At 42.3% G+C, this 27,293-nt stretch overlaps 1 protein-coding gene across 1 annotated transcript in view; it reads left to right on the forward strand.

Moving 5' to 3' along the window:
• Window positions 1-21,710, forward strand: part of QTRT2 (queuine tRNA-ribosyltransferase accessory subunit 2) — an 80,989-nt gene extending 59,279 nt beyond the window's left edge. The window contains exon 10 of the transcript XR_009557500.1: window positions 21,662-21,710. The gene's annotated coding sequence lies outside the window, so the exon portion shown is untranslated. The remainder of the gene's footprint in view (window positions 1-21,661) is intronic.
• Window positions 21,711-27,293: the final 5,583 nt, after the last annotated feature.

A 27,293-nucleotide genomic window follows, 5' to 3' on the forward strand; every position in this document is an offset into this window, starting at 1 on the left:
ACATGAATTGGATCCATACAGAGCACAATACAGAATACATGTGTCCCAGTAGAACCCATAGCCATTGCAAAATCCTGACTTTCTGAGTGCGTATGCAATTCAGCTGCAACTCCATTAGATTACTGCAATGCATTATAAGTGGGACTGCCTTTGAAGGCAGTTTGGTAACTGCAGCTGGTGCAGAATTTGGTGGCCAGATTGTAGATGGGAAGTAGAAGGTCTGATCATATAATACCAATCCTGGCCTGACTGCATTGGCTGCCGAGTCGTTTCTGGGCTCAAGTCTTTTGACCTGTAAAGCCTAAGTTGCCTCAGTACACAAGTATCTTATGGACTGCCTCTCTCTGCACAAACCCACTGGCCCCAGAGTCCATCCTCTGATGCCTTTCTTTGTGTTTTCCCTTCAAGGGAGGTGCAGAGGGTAGCAACATAGGAATGGGCCTTTGCAGTGGTGACTCCCTGACTGTGGAGTGCTCTCACTGGCGCCATCATTATCACCTTTTAGGGACCAGGCAAAGATGTTACTGTCAACCAGTCAACAAGTATCAAGCAGATTCTTTTCAGATACAGCAAGTTGAGCCTCTGCTTTTACTGTAAGAGTAAAACTACTGTGGCAATGCTATTTGGCCTTTTTCTGGGCATTCTCAAGATACAAGCCAATGAATCCCTTTCTCACGATTTATCCCTCCAGGGCATGAATGATACACATGGACTTCAGAGCGTGAAGGAAGCTTAACCTGCTTGTGCCTGTCTAGTCCCTGTTCTGGGGATAATTAGAGGTAATTTGATATATTTCCTCTTGGCAACATAGAATATAATTGAACTAGAATCCTTTGTTCCAGTTGGTGAGGCTCGTTTGATAACAATAAGAAATCAAACCTTTAGTGTCATAGGCCCGGCCCTGTGGAATACCCTTCCAGCAGAAATTCAGTGGGCACCCTCTGTGCCAACTTCTAAACGCCTGCTGAAAACTTTTCTATACTGCCAGGGTTATGCAGGCAGTTAAGAGTACATCCCCCATAATGTTCTACTGGTGCTTGCTTTTAATTTCTTTTTGTTTTTAACTTTTTGTGATTTTATTGTTTGGTTTTATGTTTTTATGCTGCTGTAACCTGCTGTGATATATTTTTTATGATTCAGTGGTATATAAATATTTATTTATAAATAAATAAAAATGACAGCTTATTTTTATATGATGTGCCCTGGGCAGAAGGCTTAAGGACAGGGTGTTGAGATATTCTAGGCTAGGGATTGCCCATATGGACATTGAAGAAGAGCTTGAATGCATCATTCAAGCCAAGCCTTTTGCTTGATCAGGCTTAAGAAAGGCAAGACTTCTTTGGGGAGGTTAAAGAGATAAAGCAACTCAGCATGATGGTAGCAATGCTTGTGGTTTGAAGGGAAATCATTCCTTAGAGAAAAATGTGGGCTGATGTGTGCAGGTTTATAGAACGTTATTTCAGCAATCATTTCTTAAAAAAATATTTAATATTCTTTAATCATAAATGCTGGATTGGAGATGCTTCAAACACATTCAGAAAAAAGCAACTGTTTCCTTAACTGCATACATTATTGTAAGAAGTTTGGAGTTAGGCTAAATGTTGGTATCCCTGCTGATTTTATGCTGATCCCTGCCTGTGATTTTATGATGGGATCTATGCAGAAAAGCAGATCACTAAAATAGTCAAATCACTTCCTTAGGTAAGTAACCTAGCCAACCTGCTCAGTATCTGCCGAAAGCTGGGCTCAGAGATTGGCGGTTGCATAACTATCTTAAGTCATCTGAGTTTGCTGCTAATGTTTTCTTCCTTGCTGCAATCTTATTATAGGCTGCACTTTTGTATATCTCCTGATCCGTTAGAATGGCTTTGGTTTGAAGGACATAACACAGTACAAGAGACTGGACTGTATAACTTTTCATATTCCTTTTACTTCCACATTTCTAAGATTTGATTCACATACATGCTTATATATCTATTGAAATCTCATCACTTGCTGTACACAGCTGAATATATTAAGGGTCTCCACTGACCATGTTTTGTTAGGCATGATATGAAAACTCAGTTTAGTGGTTGGACTGTGATGGGTATTTTCAGTCATGGAAGTAAACACCTGGCATTGCAATTATCAATTTTCCTTTCGTGGTGCTTAAATATGCATGTGTAGCCTGATCTTTGACTGAAATGGCTTGTCAAAATAGTAGTCTGAAACAACACATAAAACTCATTCTGGTTTCTGCTTACAGTGCAGACCTCAAATGAAATTCCTAATTATTCACACCAAGTAAGATTCTGCTGTGAGCTCTGTTCATTGAAACAACCATGCGCCCAGTGCACTTTATAGCAACCAGCCTTTGCATCAAAAGTAATTACTGAGAGACAATGGCTGTAATCATATTCCCAGTTGTCAGGTATAATTCCCATTTGCTGGTTCCAGAAACAATCAATAGAACCCAAAGTGATTCCAAATGTGTTTTTATTGGATAACTGTGCAAAATGAGAGCAAGCTTCAGAACTAAAAACTTAGTGGTACAACTTAAAAGCTTACTGACCTTCATCATTATAATCACAATCATTTGGGATCATATCTGTATTTTTCTGAAACTCCCCTATTTTCTTTTCTACCCTCCTTTCCTTTAATAGGTCATTCTCAATCTACTGCACCTATTCTCCTTTATAGCTCCATTTTATGACTTTAATTCTTTTACTTCCTTTCAATTACAGAAGATTGTCCATCTACTTCAAGGGCAAAACTCAGATGGAAATACCAGAATCAAAAATTTCTCAAAAGTCAGTGTTTTAATAGGCACTAGGTCATGTGAGATTATATATACGGCTTGAAAAATGTGTGTGAGCACATATACATGTGTACATGCATGTATGTGTGTGCACACATACCAATGCATCCTTAAGTCTGTGTTTGCTCAGTGTAATAATTCTGAATTTCAACAACCTGGTACGCTAGATATTCAAATCCCTCAAATTATTTTAATTACAGCACCAACCTTAAAACAATAGCACCATTCTTTCAATATGACTTACTTTCTTGGGGCAGGGCTTTCTTCTTAGGAAATTCACTTTTAATATATACAGGACTTTTAAACCTACAGCCTTTCTAACTGCTGCATTGAAGGGGCACAAAGCAAAATTATCTCAGGATAAAGAGTTTCTTTGCCAGTGAGCAAAGTGGCAAACATCAACCTCCTTTCCACACACCTTTTTTAAAAGTCTTATAGAGGGAGGAGAACATTTAGAAACTAACAATCTTTACTAGATTATGAAAAAGAAAACATTAAAAAGAACAAGCTCTCACTATCCAGTCCTCCAGGTGATAATGCACAGAAAACAATCCCCCTCCTTGAACCATATGTAGTTTATAGCCTTGACAGGTTTATTATTCTTCTTATGCATATGGGCTTTCTTTCAGGCTGTTAGGTGTTTTAAAAGATTTGCAAAGAGCATAGGTTAAAAGCAGGAAATTTTACAAGTCAGAACTAAAATGCAAAAGAGGAAAACAATGACTTACCCTCATCCGACAGATTCAGCTCTGGAAGGATATAGAGAACATGTTAGATTCATGTGGCTCTGCAGCCATATGCCCCAGGGGACTCAAACTTTGCCCTTCCCGAGACATTGCAACAATGTAAGAAAACAAGAAAAAATATTCCATATTTGCCTCAATGATGTAGGACAGTGATCTAAAAAGTCTTTACATCACTTTGGACCTGATTTATATCCATGCATTTCCCATATGGCTTTCTGAAGATCTCAAAGACCAGCTGCTTGGTGTCTCTGTCCTTGGTGCTGATAGAATAAGCCGCTGCTCCCTACCTCCTCTCCCCCCCCCTCATATTCCAGTTCTACAGCATCACCTCTCTGCCTTTCCTCTAACTTTATCAGCTTCTCTTACATACTGCTTGCTTTTCCTGCCAGTCTGTGCCTCTCAGATATCTTGAAAGCTGAAGCTGAATGCCTGTCGCCTTTGTCTTATTCATGCTATCCATGTGGTGACAATTTCAAAATCCATTAGGTGGAATGTCAGGCAGAATACAAATTCAAAACATTAAGTGTTCTTGGAGGTGAGGAGAATAGTTAAAGTGAGGAGTAGTCTACTGACTGAACATTAGGTTTGGTTTTCACAGACTGCTTGGGACTAAAATCATACTAAGGTGGGCTCAGGTGCGAATCCAATGAAGATGCTGAACTCTTAGGAATTCTGAACCAGTTCTTCTTGCTTACCAAGCACGATTCGGATTATTTTCCATGGTATTTTAAAGGGAGATGGCCTCACTGAGAAAAATGCTATCTGTAAAATCTTAACAATTTAATATTAATGATGCTGTGTGGTAGAGCATGTAGTTTGCATGTGAAAGGTTCCAGGTTCAATCCCCAGCATCTCCAGGTATGGCTAGGAAATATTCCTGCCTAAAATGCTGGATAAATATTCACAGACAATATGAGTCAGATGGACCGATAGTCTATATCTATCCATAGGTAGCATCCTATGGAGCACTTAATAATAATAATAATAATAATAATAAGCCTTACCTCTGAATGCAAGACAGTTTTTTTCTTAACTGAATGTTAGACTATAATTTCATATGGCTATATCATTCATTCATTCATTCATTCATTCATTCATTCATTCATTGTTCATTCAAAATATAACTTTAGGATGATTTGATTGAAGAATTTGCTTTTAAATTTCAGAACACTTTATGAAAGAGCAAAGACCTGCAAAAAAATTCTTTCCATGATTAAATCGCGTGTGATACTTCACCCTACATACCAGCACACTATGGCCTTTATGTATGTGTACACACACACACACACACACACACACACATATATATATATATACCATCAAGGTGCTGATTACATAATATCCAATCCCCATGTAATGTGATGGGGGATAGTTTTGCTCAGGGGATTGCAGACCCATCATAACATTCACTTTTCATTTTAAAATATGAATCTATGTGCACCCTTACATGAGACATAGAGGATGCACAGCCACCGGAGTCTCGTGAAAATAAAGTGGGTGGGGGAAGAAAGGATTGATTATATGGAGAACTATGGGAGGGAAATTTCCCACTGCTCTTTGCCACTTTAAAAATTAAAAGCAAAATTTTGATGGTTTTTTTCTTTTTAATTTTAATTTAGAAGTTCTCAAAACAGCAAGGGCATGGAACTCATCATTAATGGTGTTATGCATAAAACTTAATAAGTGCCTAGAACATCTGTGGACAATTATAATTGTACTGGTGTATTATCCAAGAAAGGCATTACATCCTCCTGGTACAAAATATGCATCCATTACTCAGAAAGTCATTGTAGCAGAAGCAGGTATGGAATGAGTGTAACAAATGAATAGCCAATGTACATCTATTATGATGAAATAGATTGGGCAGAAAGCTCTTATGTGCAATTAAGAATCAGTTAGATCTAGGCTGGATCTAGAGACATCAAATAAGTGTTTCAGTTTAAAAGCGTTGTAAATTTAAACAGGGAAAACAGGTAAGGAAAAAGAACGGGACTGCACGTCGCCATCTGGTGGCACAATGTTATATCACACATACAACAAATACACAGTACATAAATCACTTTTTCTGTACCAGCCTAGCTGAGTCCATGGATTGAAAATATAATTGCGTGTAGAGGTTCCCAGTACACCCCCCCCCCAATAAATCACACTTCACACATAAATTAAGGTTTTTGGCATAATTTTGGCCACAACTTTATTTAAATACAAAATGTGAGTGGTTGCTTAGGCATTGGTTCCATCCATACATCTGTCTCTAAGACCTGAACTAACTGACTTCCCCGCTTCCTGAAGTCAGTGCGGGGAAAGCATTTTGGGGAGAGAATGGAGCCAGAGGGCTGGCCCTTCACCTCTCCACCAATTGCTCCCTGCGGCTCTTGCATGGCCCTAGCCCCTTGTCGGGGGTTAGGACTAAAGCATGTTGAGCCCCTGGATTCCTTTAACGGAATTCACCCATGCAGCAACAACATTGGAGTGGTTGGCAAAGCAAATCCTGGCCTCCACCAACCAACAGCATTGGAGGGGCCGGCACAGCCAATCCTGGCCCCTCCACCAACCAATTTATGAACCAATGCCTAACCGCAACCTTACAAGTTGTGACAAATTGCTATGCAGTAGGCGAAAACCAAGTGGCACCAGCCAATCAGCCAAATGGCAAAATTCCTACCAGGCCCCTGCCTCAAAAGCAGATGACCCCATGACAGGCATAGCAAGGTCAAATGCAACAGCCTAATTAAAGGGAGGGTGGGCGGGTGATCCGAAGCTCGCAGCAAAAGGGAAAGAGACAGCCCATGCTGCGAGCAAGGAATATGAAGCCAGTGGGCTGTCCCCAATATTGCAACATTCAAATCTTTCCAACAACTCGCATCCACCAATTGCAGCCCTGGTCATCTAAACGGTCCCACCCAACAGGAGGGAGGGTGTCCTGATAGCCCCTACCACAACTTGGGCTCTCCATGAAGGGAAACCCGCTTTAGTGGCTAAAAAGTAGCTATTGCTTTTAGGTTACATGCCAGAAAGGGAAATTTAATGAAAGCTAGAAAGTGAAACAAATTTGCATTTTCTGAAACAAAAATGGACAAACATTTAAAACAGGCATCCCCAAACTTCGGTCCTCCAGATGTTTTGGACTACAATTCCCATCTTCCCTGACCACTGGTCCTGTTAGCTAGGGATCATGGGAGTTGTAGGCCAAAACATCTGGAGGGCCGCAGTTTGGGGGTGCCTGATTTAAAACCATCTTACACTTTGGGGTATCAAATCCTAGCTAGACTGTTGAAGCTGAATTCTGGACAGCAGTTGGGGTGTGTCTGTATCCACGTGGGTGTCATATTTCTTAATGTAAAAATGACAACAACTCTCCATGTAGCAAATCAGCACCACCCCTTTCCTGATGTGCTAGTTTACCACAGTGGTAGTTTGCAGAATGCAACCCCCTCAACATACCCCCTTATACTTTATAATGTGAGAACGGTTCTTAGTTGCCAGATTACAGTGGATTAGATATGGAGCCATGCAAACTGCATGTAGCAAGGTGGGAATGAATAAAAATGAAAATGTCCCAAATGGGCTTGAAGTGGACTCAACTTTATTGGCTGCGTTTCATGGTGTTTGGTATGACACAGGGCAGGGATCCAGTCACTGGCTTGCTGGCCAATGTCACTATCAAAACCCAACTGCTGGAATAGTGTTAAAGGGAGCTGAATGATCTTCCCCCCACCCAGCATGAACTACTACTACTACTACTACGTGTGTGTGTGTGTGTGTGTGTGTGTGTGTGTGTGTGTGTGTATGCTCTTGCAACCTGGACATGTGGAGTCCATCCCAACCTCCTCAGCTGGGGTTGAGTCTTTGAACAGGAACCCCAAGGCTCTTTAATCAATGTTAGTGTACATCAATAACCGCAAAGCAAATGTTGCTATGAGGAAGGCAAAAATCTCAGAGTGTTGGGCCCAGTTGTGGTGGTGGTGGGTAAATTCCTTCCCAGCCCCATCAACTATCAGCTACCCTCCATCTACTGCAACCAGAACAGCTTGTTAACATAGACCGGGGCAGGAAAGTCAACATCAACAGTGCCAAAGCCACAGAACCAGCCCTCTAAGGCCCAGGAGTGGACGAAAAAGTGTACTATGCCACCAGTGAGTTCCCACGGGTGGGGTTTTATTACACTACTGCACAGCTGAGTAGCTATTCATGAGCCACCTGCTGTGTGCCCATTCCAATCAGACCCACACTCTCCCAAATCCAAATGGGTGCACAAGTAGGGCCCCTGCTTAGGAAGGGACCCAGGACTTGCCATCACAGCTGAGCAGGTATTTCAACCTTGGCCTCTCACAGTTAAATGCAACACTAAGCCACATTGAGACCTAACACAAATACATTGCTTCTTTGAGATACAATATTGTGATTCCAGAATAAAATCAAACTGAACCAAAAAAAGCAGACTTTCTCTGATATTTGATCATTTTTTTGCCTATGTGACTTTCCCAGCTGTATCAAATGGCATGTTTCTACTACTATTTACAAACACTATTATTAATCTCAGTTTTCACCAGCTGTGTTGCCAGTTGTATTGAACAATCAGGTGGCATGGACTTATATTTTAAATAATAACATATATAAGTGAGGAGTGCTTGGTAAGAAGTGCTTGGTAAACAAGGGATGTGTTGTATATTGCTGTCGTTCTATATTTAATCTTTGTCCTCTACTTCTGCCTTATGGCACCAGAGTTTGTGCTTCTTTGTGAGACTTTTGTACTACAAAAAAGCAAACAAACCCCAGATTCCAAACCCATCCGAACATTTTCTTTAAAAGAACAGGTGTTCCAAGCAGGATACTAAGTGTCCTAGCTTGAAGAATGTGCATTGTTCCTCCAACAGACGCATCAAGAATTTTGATCAGCACTGTGGCAATTTAGAGAGTCAAGAGCAGGAGAATAATGTGATGAGTTATTAATAGTTTAGACAAATTATGTATATGAGCAGGTATGACCTAAAACTATCACCATCAGAAGTCTAAAGCCATTTGATGATGGGGAAACTAGGTGGTCACAGTAGCAAAAAGGGATAGTTTGCTGGTAGTTCACATGGGACTATTTAGGGACGATATTAAATCAGTTTTGGTGGTGCAATGGTTGAAAAGGGTAAATGGCAGATCTAAAATATGTTGTCTTTAAGTAATGAAATAAAAACCCAGCCTAAAATAGGAATAATTCTTTGTTCTTAGTTGTTTTGTGTGTGTTATTTTCTAGCCTAGAGACAGAAAGGTATAACACTAAACTATGGTTTAGCTCTACATGAACTAACTTATTCTTCTCCCGACGTTGCACGTTCCTTCTTTCTATCTCCTCTCCAGTATAACTGAGAGGAGGAGTTCAGAGGATTTACCACAATCTGTTAACTCATCTGCAGTGGGTGGGAACTGTGATTAAGGACAGCCCTCTTCAGGACAGCTCTTCATGTAAACATACAATGGAGGGCTATGGGGGTGAGTGTGACAGATGTGCTCCCCTCACTATTCCTGTTGCCCTCCTTGTGTTGAAAGCTGAACTTCTGAAGCAGGGAACCCCTTGTACTGATGAATGTTCCCCATGTGTTTTAGACCCCTTAAATGGTCTGAATGGTCTAAACCAGGCATCCCCAAACTGCGGCCCTCCAGATGTTTTGGCCTACAACTCCCATGATCCCTAGCTATGAGGACGAGTGGTCAGGGATGATGGGAATTGTAGTCCAAAACATCTGGAGGGCCGAAGTTTGGGGATGCCTGGTCTAAATTATCTTAAATGGTTAAACCTTAGGGCCTCCATCCCCACCCCCAACTCAATGGGGAATGACTGGAATATTGCAAGGGGTGGATCTAATCCCTGTGTCCCTCCCTAATATGTCTACTTAAACTCAAGAAAAGAATGCTGAAGACGGCTATTAACAATGGCTAGTTTAAACAAGCCAACTTCATAAACCACAGTTGGAAGTTGGCTTGGTTGAAACTAACCACTGTTAATGTTGACCACAGTTAATGAGTTTGAGGGAAACACCAAATCTTGGTTGGGCAAAAGCTTCCATATTCCCCCTTCTGGCCACACAAGGGAAGCAGATGGAACAAGGGAGTGCATGAGTCCAGAAGTAGGCTAGACTTGTTCAAACCATGGTTTGGTGTTATGTTCAAGCATACCCCAAAGATAATTACAAACTACCCAAGCTACCACTGTAGCATAGTCTATCCGTACTAAATAAGCTTAATGGTTTGTTGCTTTCGGGAGATTTTTTAAAAAAATTATTCACTATAGCTTTATCTGTATTCAAATACAATGGTACCTCGGGTTGAGTACACAATCCGTTCCAGGGTGCCGTTTGCACCCCGAAAAGTACTCAATCTGAGCAGTGCTTTAGCGCATGTGTGAAGTGCCGCTTTAGCGCATGCACACGCAGTGGAACCCAGAAGTAAACACTTCCGGGGCTGCCAAGCACTTAACCTGAAAGTACGCAACCCGCAGCGAACGCAACCCGAGGTATGACAGTATATGAATTGCACAAATTGGACAGGAAGCAAGAGCTGTTCTCTATTCAGGGTTGCTCCCTCAAGGACATCATAGAAGGTAAACAACATGGCCAAAGTTTTAATTGCCTGCATATTACATGCTCCAGGATTTAATAGGATCTTTAGCTGTCAAAGATGTCAGTGCATTTCTAATAGATTTAATAACGAAATCTGAACCAACAGTTTAATTCTTAACACAAGCTGCTTGAAGCTGAGGAGCAGTGTCACACACTTACACTTCCTTGTGCTAAACAAAAGAAGAATATGTTGAATATTCTGCTTGGTTTCTTATTAGTACAATGAAAGCTTGGCTTTACCAAGACAGCTAATGTCTGTCCTGCAAAATCTCCATCCTTAAGAAAAGACTGGGATTTCCAACTGGAGCAATGTGGTTGGTCCTTTAGAAGCGACAATAAAAATAGTAATTGTGCAATACCTGTACTACATTGTGTGCATTCTGATGGGACAAGACAAACAAAAGCTGGAAGGAAAAATGGAATAGATTAGAAGAACCTTGCTAAGATTACTTAATGGTTACAGCGTAACCCTTATGTCATGTCGGAAAACTGTTCCACCTAAAATACTGCAGTCATGTAATTGCAACAGTCAGGACGCAGGCTCAGAATTTTGAAGAACTGGGATTTGCAGAACTGGAATTCTCAATTGTGTTATCATATTCAGCTAAACAAATGGAGGAGTGAAAATAGAAGGTGACTCTGTGGGTTGTTTTAAGTCATGCAGGAAATCTGTGCCAGCACCAAGAATAGAATCCAACTTTTTTTACTCTTAAAACCAGCTTAGGAGAGTTGTGATTGGTGAAGTCAGTTTTAAGTATGTTGCTGGTACTACAGTATATTAGTTATGTAGTTATAAAGCATTTTATGTGAATTGGTTTTAATCATTTGTATTATGTAGTGTTATATGTTACTGAGCAAAATACTGGGGGCAAATATATGTGTAATCCACCCTGAAGCTGTGGGCTAGAATGGAAGAAACCATTTGTTAAGAAACGCTAGCTTATGACTGAAAGAGTTCTGTTTTGAGGGCAGAAATATCTTTCTGTCTGGATTATGTGAAAAGCAGAAATGCTGACAAGGCTTTAGTCAAGCTAAGGCAATGCACCAGTGTGAAGAAGGTAGATTTGTTATTCCACACAGCTAGCATAGGAGCCAACTCCAAGGGCCTGAGGTTCCCCCCCCAGTATTTGAGGGGGCTGGGGGCCCCCACAGTTGATGGGCATTGCCATTCAAATGATGTGCGTATGTCACAACTTGTGATAGATTATGCCAGGGGTCAGCAACCTAAGGCCCATGGGCTGGAAGTGGCCCGCAGAGGTAATTTGACCGGCCCACAAGCCGCCCACGAACTGAGTTGCCTGCTCATGCACTGCGCTAAACCAGCGCAGTGCCTCGCTTCCGCAGCACCGGAAATCGCGTCTGCGCATGCACAGACACCAAAAACCACGTCTACGCAGACTCAGACGCCGAAAACCGTGCTCTCTCTCTCACACACGATCTGGCCCACAGAGGGTTCTCCGCAGGACCAATCTAGCCCAGGCAAGATAAACCTTGCTGAACCCTGGGCTTACCGTCTCTCCACCCCCCCCCCAATTTTAAGTTGGCAGCCTTGGCAGCTAGCATCACTTTACAGTCATACCTCTGTTTAAGTACGCCTCGGTTTGAGTATTTTCAGTTTAAGTACTCTGTGGACCGTCTGGAACGGATTAATCCACTTTACATTACTTTCAATGGGAAAGTTCGCTTCAGGTTAAGTACGCTTCAGGTTAAGTTACGGACTTCCGGAACCAATTGTGTTTGTAAACCGAGGTACCACTGTAACTCATAAAACAATGGAAGACTGCTTCTGCAGGTGTTTGTCCCATGACCTGTTACTACTTACCCTATGATTGCTGGGTTGAAGTACGGAATAAATATATCCAAATACTGTATCTAGAATGGTCAAGGCAGGACAGCTTTCCCAATAGGCTTTTAAAAAATCAATCACCTTCACTCCTCTCTGCTCTTTTGAAAGTGGCATGCATGTTCCTAATACAGCTGCCATTTACACCTTCAGTGAAAATTGTATATTTATTTTTCTAGTCATCTAAAACACCCAGTAGATGTATACTGAGCAAACCTTGTGATACTTATGAAATGTCCTGGTAACACACCCTTCTAAATGACAAAACACCTAATGCTTTTGAGACTTTCATATTCATCTTTCACGTATCCGTGACAGCTAAAGAAGAATCACAGAAAGCATACAGGAAACGATGGACCCATTCTCCTCACATTGGAAGTTACAAACTGATTCACGCTGCATCTGATGCCAATACCAATTTGCAATGCGGCCTCTTGGAACCAAAGGGAAACCATATAAAAATTACTTTGTTTTTGTGTGTATATATGATAGGCTTCCAAACTTCATCAAATATACATGTGAACCCTTTCATAACACTCACACAGCTATTTGCTGATGTTTCTGCCAGTGGTATTTCACTGGTAGCAGCTGTGGAAGCTCAGACTCAATGACCTGGGTCTGTACTAAGAGACAGCTGGAGTCAGGCAGGGCCTTGCCCTCCCAGACTAGGTGAAAAAAGGCCTGCAATGCAGGGACTAGGACTCACAGCTGATTCCTTCTTATTAATTTATGCCTTTTCCTATAGTCCTCTTCTCCTGCCCCATTAGTTCCAGGAGCTCCAGAAACTACTCTTTTGGTGGATTAGGGCATGTTAATTTCTGTCAGGAAATGCTGAGATGGCAAAAGGGCATGCCTGCAGTATTGTGACCAGTCTCACCAGGTATGAATTATAATTACTTTTAGAAAATCTCCCTTAAGATGGGCTAACAAAATTTCAGGATTGTCTTTTAACTGTGTTGAGAATTACAAACAAACAAAAATAGATTATTGCAATGATTCCAAAGTTCATGCTTGCTTGGAGAGAATGGAGTTACACCACAGCTTTCCCATCTTTTGAAGGACACAACTAATACATAAGGTAGCCACCTTCCTCCTGTATCTCTCCTCAAGATTCAAGTGTTAGCATTGTGCGTCTGGCAAAATGCCGAATGAGAACACAAGGCAGATGGTCAGTGGAGACTTGTGGTATTTCTCTAATTTATTCATTTATTTATATCTTGGGGTTTATTTAAAAAATTGACTCACCAAAGCTGTGTAGTGAGAGCTTGCCCTATTTAAGTGCATATTCTTTCTGACAATTCCTCTCACGCTCACCCCCCCCCCCAGTTTCTACCGTTGCTCATGTTAATGTCTTTCTAAGATGAAAAGCTTTTCAGCGTATGGATTTTCTTATTCAGCCCAAACCTAGAATTTGCAATGCCTCCATTCTGAAAGATATTTCCCACTGTTAAAAGGAACGAAATCCCTATTTATTATGTACAGTAGACCTTGCCATGCTTGGCTTTGTTTAATGTGATGACTGTAATAAACAGCATGGTGAGATCCAAAAGTTCCCCCTAAAATACAGCATTCTTTTGGCATTTGTTCCACACAAGTGAATAAAGGAACACACAGTGACAGTTCTTCAGAGTAAACCTCTTGTATTCATGAGAAGCAGCTGTGCTCCTGGCTGGGGAGAAATTGATTGCCATGAAGCCAAGGTATTTGCATATGAACTGAAAAGGTGGATTGTATTGATGAAAACCAGGCCAATGAAACATCATTAAAACAAAAAACAAAACAAAAAACAAAAAAAAAACTCATTTCTGCAAACACTACCAAGGGGAAGGTAGTTGAGGCGGGAACCCCTTCAAATATATTATCTCCTGAGTCTCCTGTTTGAAAGGAGTACAAATAGGCTTTTGAACTACCAGTCGTTCTACATTTATTATCTTTATAGAAACTTATAGAACCAACTAAATCTCTGACTGAAACCATCATTCTAATGAAATGAAACACAATTTTATGCAGCACAGCAGGTTTTCCACCAAGACACATTTACAAACTCTCTAGAAAGCTTCCTCATTTTAAATATACCAAATCACAAAAACGCAAATGAAAAGTTAAAAGAGTGGGAAGGAAAGGGTGTTATCCATCTTAAATCATACTCAAGAGTAGACCCCTGAAAATAATTTGATTTACTCTGGATATGACTAATATTGGTCAATCCAATAATAGTCTGCCCCCTATGTGATTTGGGGAATCATAGAAGGGGTGGGGTGTGTGGAGACTGTAGGTAATTCAGTTTATCTACAAGATAGAGCTGGAGTAATAACATTTTTGTTGTTGTTTAGTCGTTTAGTCGTGTCTGACTCTTCGTGACCCCATGGATCATAGCACGCCAGGCACTCCTGTCTTCCACTGCGTCCCGCAGTTTGGTCAAACTCATGTTTGTAGCTTCAAGAACACCGTCCAGCCATCTCGTCCTCTGTCGTCCCCTTCTCCTTGTGCCCTCCATCTTTCCCAACACTAGGGGCTTTTCCAGGGAGTCTTCTCTTCTCATGAGGTGGTCAAAGTAGCCTCAGCTTCAGGATCTGTCCTTCCAGTGAGCACTCGGGGCTGATTTCCTTCAGAATGGATACGTTTGATCTTCTTGCAATCCATGGGAATCTCAAGAGTCTCCTCCAGCACCGGGAGACTCCAGGAGACTCTGGAGGAGTGATAACATTTAATCTGGCCCAAATGAGGACATCTCCTTACAGATGTTTATCAAATGATGAAATTTAACAAGTTGTCTATGTCCTTGATTCTAGCGTTTGGCTTTTCTGACAAAAAGGCCATCTTTATTGGTTTGTAAGATTCCACAGCACACTAATTCATTTAATTCAAAGAAATGCCACTGGTTTTGATGGTATCACTCATGAGTCAATGGGTGTGGGCTGCATATTAACTAGGAAATCGAGATCTGGTGTAGTATAGTTTTCTAATTTTGCCTCTGCCATGAATTTGTGTGAGGGCACCTTTTTTCTTTTTGGCCCAGGTACACTCTATGTTGATTGTGCGCTCTGCGCTGCTCACAAAAGAGGACTCAGATTTGCATACATGCTGTGCCATAGGCAAATTTTCCTCCTCCTCCATAGACGAGGTGTTTGCAAAGCATGTACTCTTAAGCTACAGTCCCTCCCACTAAAAATTATACAATATAGTTGGGAAATATTGCAATAATTTATAACAATATTATAACATTCATATTAACATATTAGAATCAAGCAAAAATAAACCAAAACTTACACAGGAACAAAAATTATCACTGTGCAACTGGCTACAAATAATATGATGTTAGGCATGCTCCCCACTCTGTCTCAATTCTTCATAAGTAAAATGGGTCTGTCTTTAAGAGGGGGGGGGATAAGGATAAGGATAAGGGAGGTCAGGAGTACAAAGTGCTTCAAACACTCTGCTGTGGAATTCTACAGCTTGGTTGCTATCAAGCATTGGCTACTAATATAACAACTGTGTTGAAGAAATTGCACTGGTTGCCAGTATGTTACCAAGCCGCCTTCAAGGTCTTACTATTAGTATATAATATAATAAAGCATTAAAGAACCTGGGGCCAGTGTACTTAAAAGACCACCTTATTCCTACACCATGCAATGAGCTCACTTGCCATGGGTTAGTACAACTGATCTTCGACTGGCAATAACACAGATTCAAACCAGGCATGCTATTTCAGAAGACAGGGATGGTCATAAGATTTGCAGCAGCCAAGTATCAGATGCCCATGCTTGGGTAAATTCAAGATTAAATTGTTAAAAATGAAGCAGTGTACGTATTCTAAGAGCGTTTGTGGTGGTTATTTATTATTTATACCTCCTAATAACTGCAGCAATGTTATCAGCAAAGGTCAAAAAACTGCATCTCTCTCTCTCTCTCTGTTCCCTTTCTGAGCAAACAAGGATTGAGCCTTTGACATTAGCATACCCATTTTAGCAATACAAATGGTCTGAAAATAGCTAGAATTTTGCAGTGTAAATGTACAGCCCACCTAGGCTTGATGGGGCTCTCTTTTATGACTGTGTGGAATGGTTAGCACAGGATGTGAATAAATGTAGGAACTACAGGGGTGTCATAATAGGAAGAAAGATGTATTTGATAGTTCTAACAGATAATGCCGAAGGGAGGCATCAAAAGAAAGAGGCTGGGAGATTGTAGTGCATAAAGGGAACAAGACCAAACCAGTTCCATTACCAAAGTAAGGGCTAACTAGTTAAGTACCATGATTTAGCATATTCAAAGAAGTTTCTCTGTGCCATAGAATAAATGGGGAGGCCTTTCCCCACACTCCCCTCATCTAGCTGCAGTTTAGGAAAACAATAGCCAGAGTTATATGAGTGAGCTGAAAGAGCAGACTGGAAGCTGAAGACACAGAGACAAGTTTGCTGTATGCTGGACTTTGGGTCTTTCCTAGAAACCTAAAGGGGAAGCAAAATCTCTGGGGATGTTAATGCTGTGAGCCTCTCCAGCCTATGTTCTGGTTGTATATACAGTATGTGCAAATGAAACCGTATGTCCTAAAGACACCACTGCCCCCCTTGACCTTCAATCTAAGGAAGCTGAACGCTGGGTAATCACCAGAGCCCCTGGAGTCTCTCATCTCTCAGAGATCGGGTTGGCGTGTTGACAATACATTTGAGTTTTGCACTTTGTCTGTGACAAGGTGTTTGGCAAATCTTTCCTGGTAACTTACATATGTTTGCTCCTCGAGTAATGTGTGCCTTTTCTTTCTCTTTGGCTGCTTTACCTTTCAATAGTGTTCTGTGTTCTTCTACGTGGTCCCAGTGGGACACCAAGTGGGCACACAGAGAACTGCAGGAAAGTATTTTAACAACCCAAAATTATTTCTTTGGATGCAAGGAACACATTTTGGAAAATCCTGTTGGGTTTTTCCAGTGTTATGATTAAATATTTTGAAGCAGTTGCAAATTGAACAATTAGCTCTTGTATATGTGAGTGTGGGTATATAGAGAGAGCTATATGTATATGTCCATTTTCTTTCCAGGACAGGGATTGGGTTAGTATTGTTGCAAAGTAAAAGTAAAGGTAAAGGGACCCCTGACCATTAGGTCCAGTCGTGACCAACTCTGGGGTTGCGCGCTCATCTCGCATTATTGGCCGAGGGAGCCGGCGTATAGCTTCCAGGTCATGTGGCCAGCATGACAAAGCCACTTCTGGTGAACCAGAGCAGCACACGGAAACGCCGTTTACCTTCCCGCTGTAGCGGTTCCTATTTATCTACTTGCATTTTGACGTGCTTTCGAACTGCTAGGTTGGCAGGAGCTGGGACCAAGCAACGGGAGCTCACCCCCGTCACAGGGATTCGAACCGCTGACCTTCTGATCAGCAAGCCCTAGGCTCAGTGGTTTAACCCACAGCGCCACCTGGGTCCCTAGTGTTGCAAAATAGCTAGTATTTAAAAGTTATTACCTTGTCATTGGAGATGATGCAGCCATCCATGGCTTCTCTTGCCCTGTTCCTCATTGTTCCACTCTCCCTCCCTGCTTGCAGGCTAGGAGGAGTTCTGCAACCTGGCAAACACAGGGCTTTGGGAAGAGAATTGGCTCATGTTCGGCAGCATGGGGCCACTTTACTTGCAGAATTTCCTTACCTCATTTGTGCCCACTCAGTGAGTTCAATCTGGCAAACTGGTATTAGGGCTGGCGCAGCCATTAGGCACTGCCTCAGGCGGCAGAAGCTCCTGAGGTGGCACCTCCAGTGGAGAAGCGGCTCTGGAAATCAGCACTGATGCTGGTGGTGCTTTTTTGGCAGTGGTATCAGCTGTGCAGGCAGTGGCAGCAGGGCAGCACTTTCTGTTTCTCCTTGAGTCACCACAGCCTGGCATTGTTACAGGTGGCACCTACTTGTTTCAGGTGTCAATAAGAAATCAGTATTTTAGTGTGGCAGCACCTACAATTTGGAACTCCCTGCCTATTAACATCATTGAAAGGTGTCGGCACATACCTTGGAATAATGACTGGTGGCGAGGTTTTTATTTACACATATATCCAGGTGGAACATTCCAACAGATGTTTCTCCCTGATTAGGTTTCTGGATCGTCTTACCTTTGTTTTCAGGATAGAAATCAAAGCAAACACCTGTGTATTCCAATTTTTTGGTGAGACTGGACAAGACTGGCCTCTTGCCTGTTGTTTTGCCCTTATGACAGGTGCACCAGGCTCTGAGCTTTTAAAAAAGTAAGTCTCTAACTCTCCTAGAGAGTAAGATGTGGGGCAAAATGTGCTGAGGCTTTCTAAGCGATTTCTGTGAAATTAGTGTGATTGTGGTGCGACCATCTTGTATATTTTCCCTGTTACTGAGAAATGCTTCTTTTTGCTATTAGACAGCAAAAGCATCAGTGTTTGTGTGTATGTGTAAAATCTATACAGTACTAATTGATCTCCACAGTCAGGAACTGCAGGACATAGCTGACTTCCCATGGTAAGCATAAGGTTGCCAGGGCTGACTGCCTCTCTGATTTTGTGTTATCACACTCCCTATGGCAGCCATTTTGTGTTATGCCCCTCCCCTCCCCCAGAAGCTATTTTGTGACTGGCACCCCCGGCTTTCTCTAAAAATTGAAAATGTGTCCACTGGTTCAAAAAGATTGGTGGCTCCTGCCCTAAGATGACTGGGCTATTGTTTTCCTAACCCTAGGATGATGTGGGCTCCAGCCTGGTGATTGGGGAGGGCCTCCAAAATCATTCTCCAAAATGATATCTCATTAAAAACATGATAAAATAATTTTAGTATGGTTTAGATTTAGTATTATTGGCCAGTTAAGTTTATAGTGGTCATGTAATTCTGTTGGAAAACACAGAACTAGTTGTGGTAAATCAATTAAGTGTTACTATTTACAGAAGGATAACTTGGGGTGAGAGAGAGGAGCAGCAAGCTAACATCCTGCCCCACACATGTGGCTTGAGGAACTGTGTTGATGCTCTTCGTGTCAAGATTTTTTTAAAAATTAAGCCATTGTTTTAAAAATAGAGATCAGAACTTTATATGTTTGTTGAATTAGAGCGTTAATAATAGATAGCTGTGGTATGCTGTTTACACTGGCTGCTGAAAAATTAAGTACTGTAGTAGAAACTGCATATATGGATGGTATTTTACTCTGAAATGATTCCTGGTTGCTCCTTCCTTTTCGTAATGTCACCAGGTTTATGAAATTACTTTACAATGTCAACAAGAAGGCTAGCATGTATGTATATGTGCGTTGACCTTTTGCAGCTGTGCACTGGATGCTATTTTTCAAGATATCCCTTATATAGTGAGATTGGAGGAGTGTAGGCTGTACAGCCCCTTCATGGATCAATGCCTTGTCGTGGCAAAGGGGCTTGAATAACTCAGAGTAGCTATGAGCTATGCCATGCAGGGCCACCCAAGATGGACAGGTCATAGTGGAGAGTTTTGACTAAACGTGATCCACCTGGAGAAGGAACTGGCAAGCCACTCCAGTATCCCTGCCAAGAAAACTCCATGGACAAAGACAACAGGCATATAAAAGTTATGACGCTGGAAGATGAGCCCCTCAGGTCGGAAGGCGTCCAACATGCTACTGAGGAAGAACGGAGGACAAGTACAAGTAGATTCAGAGCTGATGAAGCGGCTGGGCCAAAGCCGAAAGGTCGCTCAGTTGCAGATATGCCTGGAAGCGAAAGGAAAGTCCGATGCTGTAAAGAAAAATTATTGCATAGGAACCTGGAATGTAGGACCTGGAATGGATGGAGGTAAGCTGGATGTGGTCAAAAATGAGATTACAAGAATAAATATTGACATCCTGGGCATCAGTGAACTAAAATGGAAGGGAATGGGCGAATTCAGTTCGGATGACTATCATATCTACTACTGTGGGCAAGAATCCCATAGAAGAAATGGAGTGGCCCTCATAGTCAACAAAAGAGTGGTAAAAGCTGTAATGGGATGCAATCTCAAAAATGACAGAATGATCTCGATACGAATCCAAGGCAGACATTTTAACATCACAGTAATCCAAGTTTATGCACCAACTACCAGTGCTGAAGAAAGTGAAATTGACCAATTCTATGAAGACTTACAACACCTTCTAGAAATGACACCAAAGAAGGATGTTCTTCTCATTACAGGGGATTGGAATGCTAAAGTAGGGACTCAAGAGATAAAAGGAACAACTGGCAAGTTTGGCCTTGGAGTTCAGAATGAACTCCAAGGCTCTATTAGCAAAGGCTAATAGAGTTCTGTCAAGAGAACAAGCTGGTCATCACAAACACTCTTTTCCAACAACACAAGAGACGACTCTATACATGGATATCACCAAATGGGTAGCATCGAAATCAGATTGATTATATTCTCTGCAGCCAAAGATGGAGAAGCTCTATACAGTCAGCAAAAACAAGACCTGGAGCTGACTGTAACTCAGATCATCAGCTTCTTATAGCAAAATTTCAGCTTAAACTGAAGAAAGTAGGAAAAACCACTGGGCCAGTAAGATACAATCTAAATCAAATCCCTTTTGAATACACAGTGGAAGTGAGGAACAGGTTTAAGGATTTAGATTTGGTGGACAGAGTGCCTGAAGAACTATGGATGGAGGCTTGTAACATTATACAGGAGGCAGCAACGAAAACCATCCCAAGGAAAAGGAAATGCAAGAAAGCAAAATGGCTGTCCAACGAGGCCTTACAAATAGCGGGGGAGAGGAGGCAAGCAAAATGCAAGGGAGATAGGGAAAGATACAGGAAACTGAATGCAGATTTCCAAAAAATAGCAAGGAGAGACAAGAGGGCCTTTTTAAACGAGCAATGCAAAGAAATAGAGGAAAACAACAGAATGGGGAAAACCAGAGATCTGTTCAAGAAAATTGGAGATATGAAAGGATCAGTCTACATCCCAATTCCAAAGAAGGGCAGTGCCAAAGAATGCTCCAACTACCGCACAATTGCGCTCATTTCACACGCTAGTAAGGTTATGCTTAAAATTCTACAAGGCAGGCTCAGGCAGTATGTGGACCGAGAACTCCCAGAAGTGCAAGCTGGATTTCGAAGGGGCAGAGGAACCAGAGACCAAATAGCAAACATGCGCTGGATTATGGAGAAAGCTAGAGAGTTCCAGAAAAACATCTACTTCTGCTTCATTGACTATGCAAAAGCCTTTGACTGTGTCGACCACAGCAAACTATGGCAAGTTCTTAAAGAAATGGGAGTGCCTGATCACCTCATCTGTCTCCTTAGAAATCTCTACGTGGGACAAGAAGCTACAGTTAGAACTGGATATGGAACAACTGATTGGTTCAAAATTGGGAAAGGAGTACGACAAGGTTGTATATTGTCTCCCTGCTTATTTAACTTATATGCAGAATTCATCATGCGAAAGGCTGGACTGGATGAATCCGAAGCCGGAATTAAGATTGCCGGAAGAAATATCAACAACCTCAGGTATGCAGATGACACAACCTTGATGGCAGAAAGTGAGGAGGAATTAAAGAACCTTTTAATGAGGGTGAAAGAGGAGAGCGCAAAATATGGTCTGAAGCTCAACATCAAAAAAACCAAGATCATGGCCACTGGTCCCATCACCTCCTGGCAAATAGAAGGGGAAGAAATGGAGGTAGTGAGAGATTTTACTTTCTTGGGCTCCTTGATCACTGCAGATGGTGACAGCAGTCACGAAATTAAAAGACGCCTGCTTCTTGGGAGAAAAGCAGTGACAAACCTAGACAGCATCTTAAAAAGCAGAGACATCACCTTGCCTACAAAGGTCCGTATAGTTAAAGCTATGGTTTTCCCAGTAGTGATGTATGGAAGTGAGAGCTGGACCATAAAGAAGGCTGATCGCCGAAGAATTGATGCTTTTGAATTATGGTGCTGGAGGAGACTCTTGAGAGTCCCATGGACTGCAAGAAGATCAAACCTATCCATTCTTCAGGAAATCAGCCCTGAGTGCTCACTGGAAGGACAGATCGTGAAGCTGAGGCTCCAATACTCTGGCCACCTCATGAGAAGAGAAGACTCCCTGGAAAAGATCCTGATGCTGGGAAAGGGCACTAGGAGAAGGGGACGGCAGAGGAAGAGATGGTTGGACAGTGTTCTCGAAGCTACGAACATGAGTTTGACCAAACTGCGGGAGGTGGTGCAGGTCAGGAGTGCCTGGCGTGCTATGGTCCATGGGGTCACGAAGAGTCAGACACGACTAAACGACTAAACAACAAAAAGGCTGTACAGCCATACCTCGGTTTGCGACTGCCTCCGTTTGCAACCGATCGGTTTGCGACCGCTGCGGACCTGGAAGTGTTTACATCTGGGTTCCACGGCGCGCACATGCGCAGAAGCGCTCTTTCGGTGCTTCGCGCACGTGCAGAAGAGCCCCTCGGTTTACAGCAAACTCGGGGAGCAACTGGCTCCGCGGAACGAATTGTGGTCGCAAACTGAGGCATGACTGTATACCGGAGTCCCTTCTAATTCATGGATCCAACAAGGATTCAATTGCTGGAATAGCCATAAAAATTTATTGGTAATGGCCTAAGCATGTTTTGTCAAGGTAAAAAGGGATGTTGCTGTGTGCCAGAGGCAAATGGGTGAGCCTCCCTTCCCTCAAATGTATGTTAGTTAGAAAGGCAAAAGCCAGACTTGAGGTTTGTATGAGGTAGAAACGAGAAGCAGGCTGAGCAGCCGAGAGATGGAGATATGCCTGATTTCTGCTGGAATCCAAGACTGTGGACATGGGAGAAACAATACCTTCTTGGGGTGTTAATGGTGTGATCCCCTCATAGAATTATGGAATTGTAGAGTTGGGACCCCTTTATTAGTATCATAATAATATTTCTTAAAATCATATATCATAAAGACAACACAGCAGGGGGGCTGGGTGTAGGGGGTGCAAGGGGCTTCCATCCCCTCAATATTTTGAGGCAGGGGGCTGTGCCCTCCAATACTGAGGGGGCCACCATCTCCCACCACTCCTGGGTGAGTGCTGGTGTGCAGGGTGTGGGGTGGGAGGCTCGGAGGGTGATTTTTGCCCACCTGTGATCGTCAATGCATCCCTGCTGGTATGGCCCAACATTATGCATGCACAACAGCCCCCCCATGTGCAGTGCACCTGCACCACATTGCAAGGAAACTGAGCCTTGGGTAAGCGCCTGGAACCCCTGGAATCTCACACGGCTTGGAGATTTCGGTGGCATGCAACAGTATGCATGTGCGTGTGTCAGAACCAAATCCAGCAAAACTCCTGTGCTGAGTGCATAGTCCTTAAAAGTATGCCTGTGTATATGTAATATATTTAGATACATGTGCTTATACACACACAGCAAGGATGGAAATGCTGCAAAACTTAAATAAATCCATGCTTCCATTAAATCCATAAAATTAAACCATGGTGTCACAGTGCTAATATCGGACATAAGCATTTGCACAGCTCTTAAAATAAGGTTACCAGATTTTTTTTCAATGAATCCAGGGACACTTTAATTAATTAATTAATTCAATACTACACGTTTGGGACGTTGATGCTGCACCGATAGCGGTGGCAGAGGGGCGGCCGCCGCCTTGACTGCCACGTTTCCCCTTCCTCCAAGGCTTCTATCTCTTTTCTCCATGAGCCTGAGTTGTTGGTTCTTCGGTGGTGGTGGTGGTGAAGCGGTGCGTGGTGGGTCAAGCATGGAAGGTGGAGGAGGAGGGCCAAGAACAGTGGTGGCGGCGAGGCTTGGGCAGTGCGATGGCTCCCTTTCCATCGGAGCAACCCCAACCCCATTCCTACTTGTGTGCAAGCAGGAGGGGGCAGGGATCCCTCAGCTGGGAAGGGAGGCTTCCAGTTGCCTAAGTGAGAGATCCCTGCCCCCTCCTGCTTGCACGCAAGCTCTGATAGGCAGCGTGAAGCCTCCCTTCACAGCTTAGTTGCTGGGGTCAGGGAATGTGGAGGCAGCATAGAAGCTGCATCTTAGAGCCCCTGCACCACCATCATATGGGGACTTCTGAGCAGCCAGAGCCAACTGCTCCGGGCTGCTGAGACTGCCACTGCTGCGTTTCCTGGGGACGTTAGATGAAATCTGGGGACATTCCGGGGATGGAATTTGTCCGGGGACTTGTTCGCAAATCCGGGGACTGTACCTGGAAATGTGGACGTCTGGTAACCCTATCTTAAAAGGCAGCAGGCAGATCTTAGCATTCCTGATCTTAGCATTGTGGGATAAGCCTCTGCTGCAGCCTTTTACTATCAAAGAGCAAGCAGACTGATCTCTGATGTTAGTGTTGGCACATTGCCGGATATAAGCCTCTGCTGGCTTGATAAAAACAAAAGGCAGCAGTAGGTAGATATACAGTATATTCAATCTTAGTATTGTGAGACTACTGCACTGATATCAGAGATAAACCTCTGCTTGCTCCTGTGGCTTTAACTTTGAATCTCCTGGTGTCATGTGACATCACTTGATTGACATGTGTGGCTCCACCTACTTGTCAAAATAGTCCATGGATTTCTGGATCTGGGCCTTCAGCTGAAAAAGATTCTCCCTTCCTTCAGTTAGGGCCTTTTATTTCAAAAGAATAGTCATTTATTTCAATAGTCATCGAGCCACACTACATATCGGCTTACTGGTAGCAGAGTTACCTTTTATACATCTGAGCGTTTCTTAGAGCTGATCACATTTTCATGTGGAAAGTTTTCCCATTAAGATGATGCCTATTTGAAAATTAAAATGGATTAGAAACAATTCTGCTCTGTATATTCATTTTCTTATGAGAAATTTCTAGTGAATTCATTAGATGTAAGTCTTGCCAAAGAGCAATGAGTTGGATTAAGTGCGCTTTGAGAACAATCAGCAATGAAAAGAAATAACCAAGTATTTGGCATAATGGTGCTGTTCCTGTTAAGCCGTTATCAATGTGTGATGGAATACTTTACCGTTAGTTCTTCTTTCCACCCAGCTGACTTTATAGTCTCTCCTTTTCAGAAGCAACAATCCAATACAGCAATAATGAACTTTGTGGTCTTGTGCCTATAGCAAGGTATTGAAATAAGGCCAGCCATAGATGCCAATCCCTGTCTTTCCAGTTCTCCTAGCTTAAAGAGTATCTTTCTTTGCTGTTCTTCCCCATTTCAACTTTTAATTTGCATTTCTGAGTGGCTGTAGGAAGAAGTCTGTAATTTATTTCTTTTAGTTTGTTGGCTGAGAGAGGCTTTGCTGAGTGATGGACTCCAAAGCCAACACTCCAAAGCCATCCAAGTAACATGTTCTGTGTCAGCAGGAGGATTTCTGCTTGCGCAATGGAATTCTCTGCCCACCTGGGTGTGTCCCCTGAATCTTTTGTAGGGGTTACACCAACCCACTGGAGGGTTGGGTGTGGAGTGCCACAAAGAGTTAGTAGGAAGAACCGTTCTGCAAGAGGAAATCCTTGCACATGTGAAATGGATACCGCCCCTTGTCTCTTTACCTCCATGGAATTAATAGAACTTTCCCCTTGCTTGTTTTATTACCCTCAAGTATGCTGGCCACTGCAGCCTTGGCCTGCTTCCTCTGCTAAGGTGAAAAAGGCACCAAGTGAAGGTCACACCATAGAAAGTGGAGATAGAAGTCTCAGGGGGCGGTAGAGTGGAGTTTTGCCTCCAAGGCTGTCCTGAAGCAGCAGCACTTACAGCAGCACATCCAGAGATGAGCCTGGAGCCATGACTCATATTGGAACTGGAGACACTGTGATTAACAGCCAGCATTGGCAAACATCCAGAGGGCACCATGTTAGCTACCCCTGCTGTTATATCATTGGAGTTTGTCAGTTTCTTATGCTGCTCTCCCCACCCTTCTATACTACAGAGTCATACCACCCACCCTTCTATACTACAGAGTCATACCACCCACCCAAAGGCTTCATGTGTCCTAATGTGCTCAGGTGGTATGAGACTATCAGTTTAGAAGGCCAGGCTGAAAAACCAATTGGCTTCTTATGAGATCTCCCTTAAGCAGTAGTCCTGAAGGAGATAGCAATATAGTACAGACTTTAGCTTATGCTGGTGTTACGTTCTGGGGATAGCACCTAAAGCCACAATCACGTATTGTAAAAATACATTGGGTTCCATGGTGGGTAGGATTGCAAAAGTATTTTTTCTTGGATGCCAGACCCCTTTCTATTTATTTATTTTTTAATTCCCAAGTGAATAAAGCTGAATATGTGCAAGTTAAATCCACATAAATTGTGAGTTACCTTACAACAAAATGTATGTGAAAATGCACTGTGTCCAGGGCCGGATTTAGGTTTGATGAGGCCCTAGGGTAATGGGGTCCAGATGCCGTTTGTCAACAACAAATTGTCGCTGGTTTTTATGTTGAATATATGCTATATGGACCTAATAGGTATCTAAAGCCATTTGCACATAACAAAATATATACTGAACTTGTTGAACTGAAATACAATTAAGATTAAGGTTTTATATTATTTGTTTTTTTATCTTATATTTTGGAAATGCACATCCAGTTTTTTTCCTTTATTTTTTTTGGGGGGCCCCCCAAGAGAGTGGGGCCCTAAGCTATAGCTTGTTTAGCTTATACGGTATGTAAACCCGGCACTGACTTGGGTCTTGTTGCTTCTCGAAGTAGTTCTCAGCTAGGGTACAGTATTCTAAATACTGAGGTATGAGTTGGGGCTTCTAGGTCCAAGAGCAAAGACCAGAAGTGGCTCTAAACTCTGTCCTCTGATGTAAGGGAAGGTTGAGATCATACTGAAGGCTGTGGTCTTCTAGAGTGTTCCATACATAATATATCCACAGGAAAGTTTTCATGTGATCCAGTACAATAGTAAAACAACAGAGACAGACATTTCTTTCTTTCTTTTTAATTATTCCTTCATATTCAAACTTCACAAACAGTGTGAACTTGTACAATACCTCAGAAAGTGAAACTTACAAAAAAAGTGCTGGTAACATTAAAAAAAGAAAAAAGAAAAACCCAAAATAACAAACATCATTCTTAGCAACATCGATTACTCTTCCACACAAAACAGAAACCTTGTAAAATTTATTTCCGTATCTTTAAGGCGTAATACTTCCGTATAAAGTATATGCAAGAGATAAAACTTCACAGTATTCCAAAATGTCACAATAATAATAATATAGTATAATGAAGCGCTACAGTTAATTTTATTTTTTTCCTTTTTCTGTTTTAAATAACAAATACAAGTCACAGGTAAATATACGTGAGAAAAATACGAGGCTAATATTAAATGGCAGGTAAGGATACTCTCACTGTAAGAAAAAACTGGCAGGATGTGTGTAGTTATTCTATATTTTAAAGCACT

The sequence above is a fragment of the Zootoca vivipara genome, chromosome 4 (assembly GCF_963506605.1).
Source record: "Zootoca vivipara chromosome 4, rZooViv1.1, whole genome shotgun sequence".
In the NCBI taxonomy this organism is placed as follows: domain Eukaryota; kingdom Metazoa; phylum Chordata; class Lepidosauria; order Squamata; family Lacertidae; genus Zootoca; species Zootoca vivipara.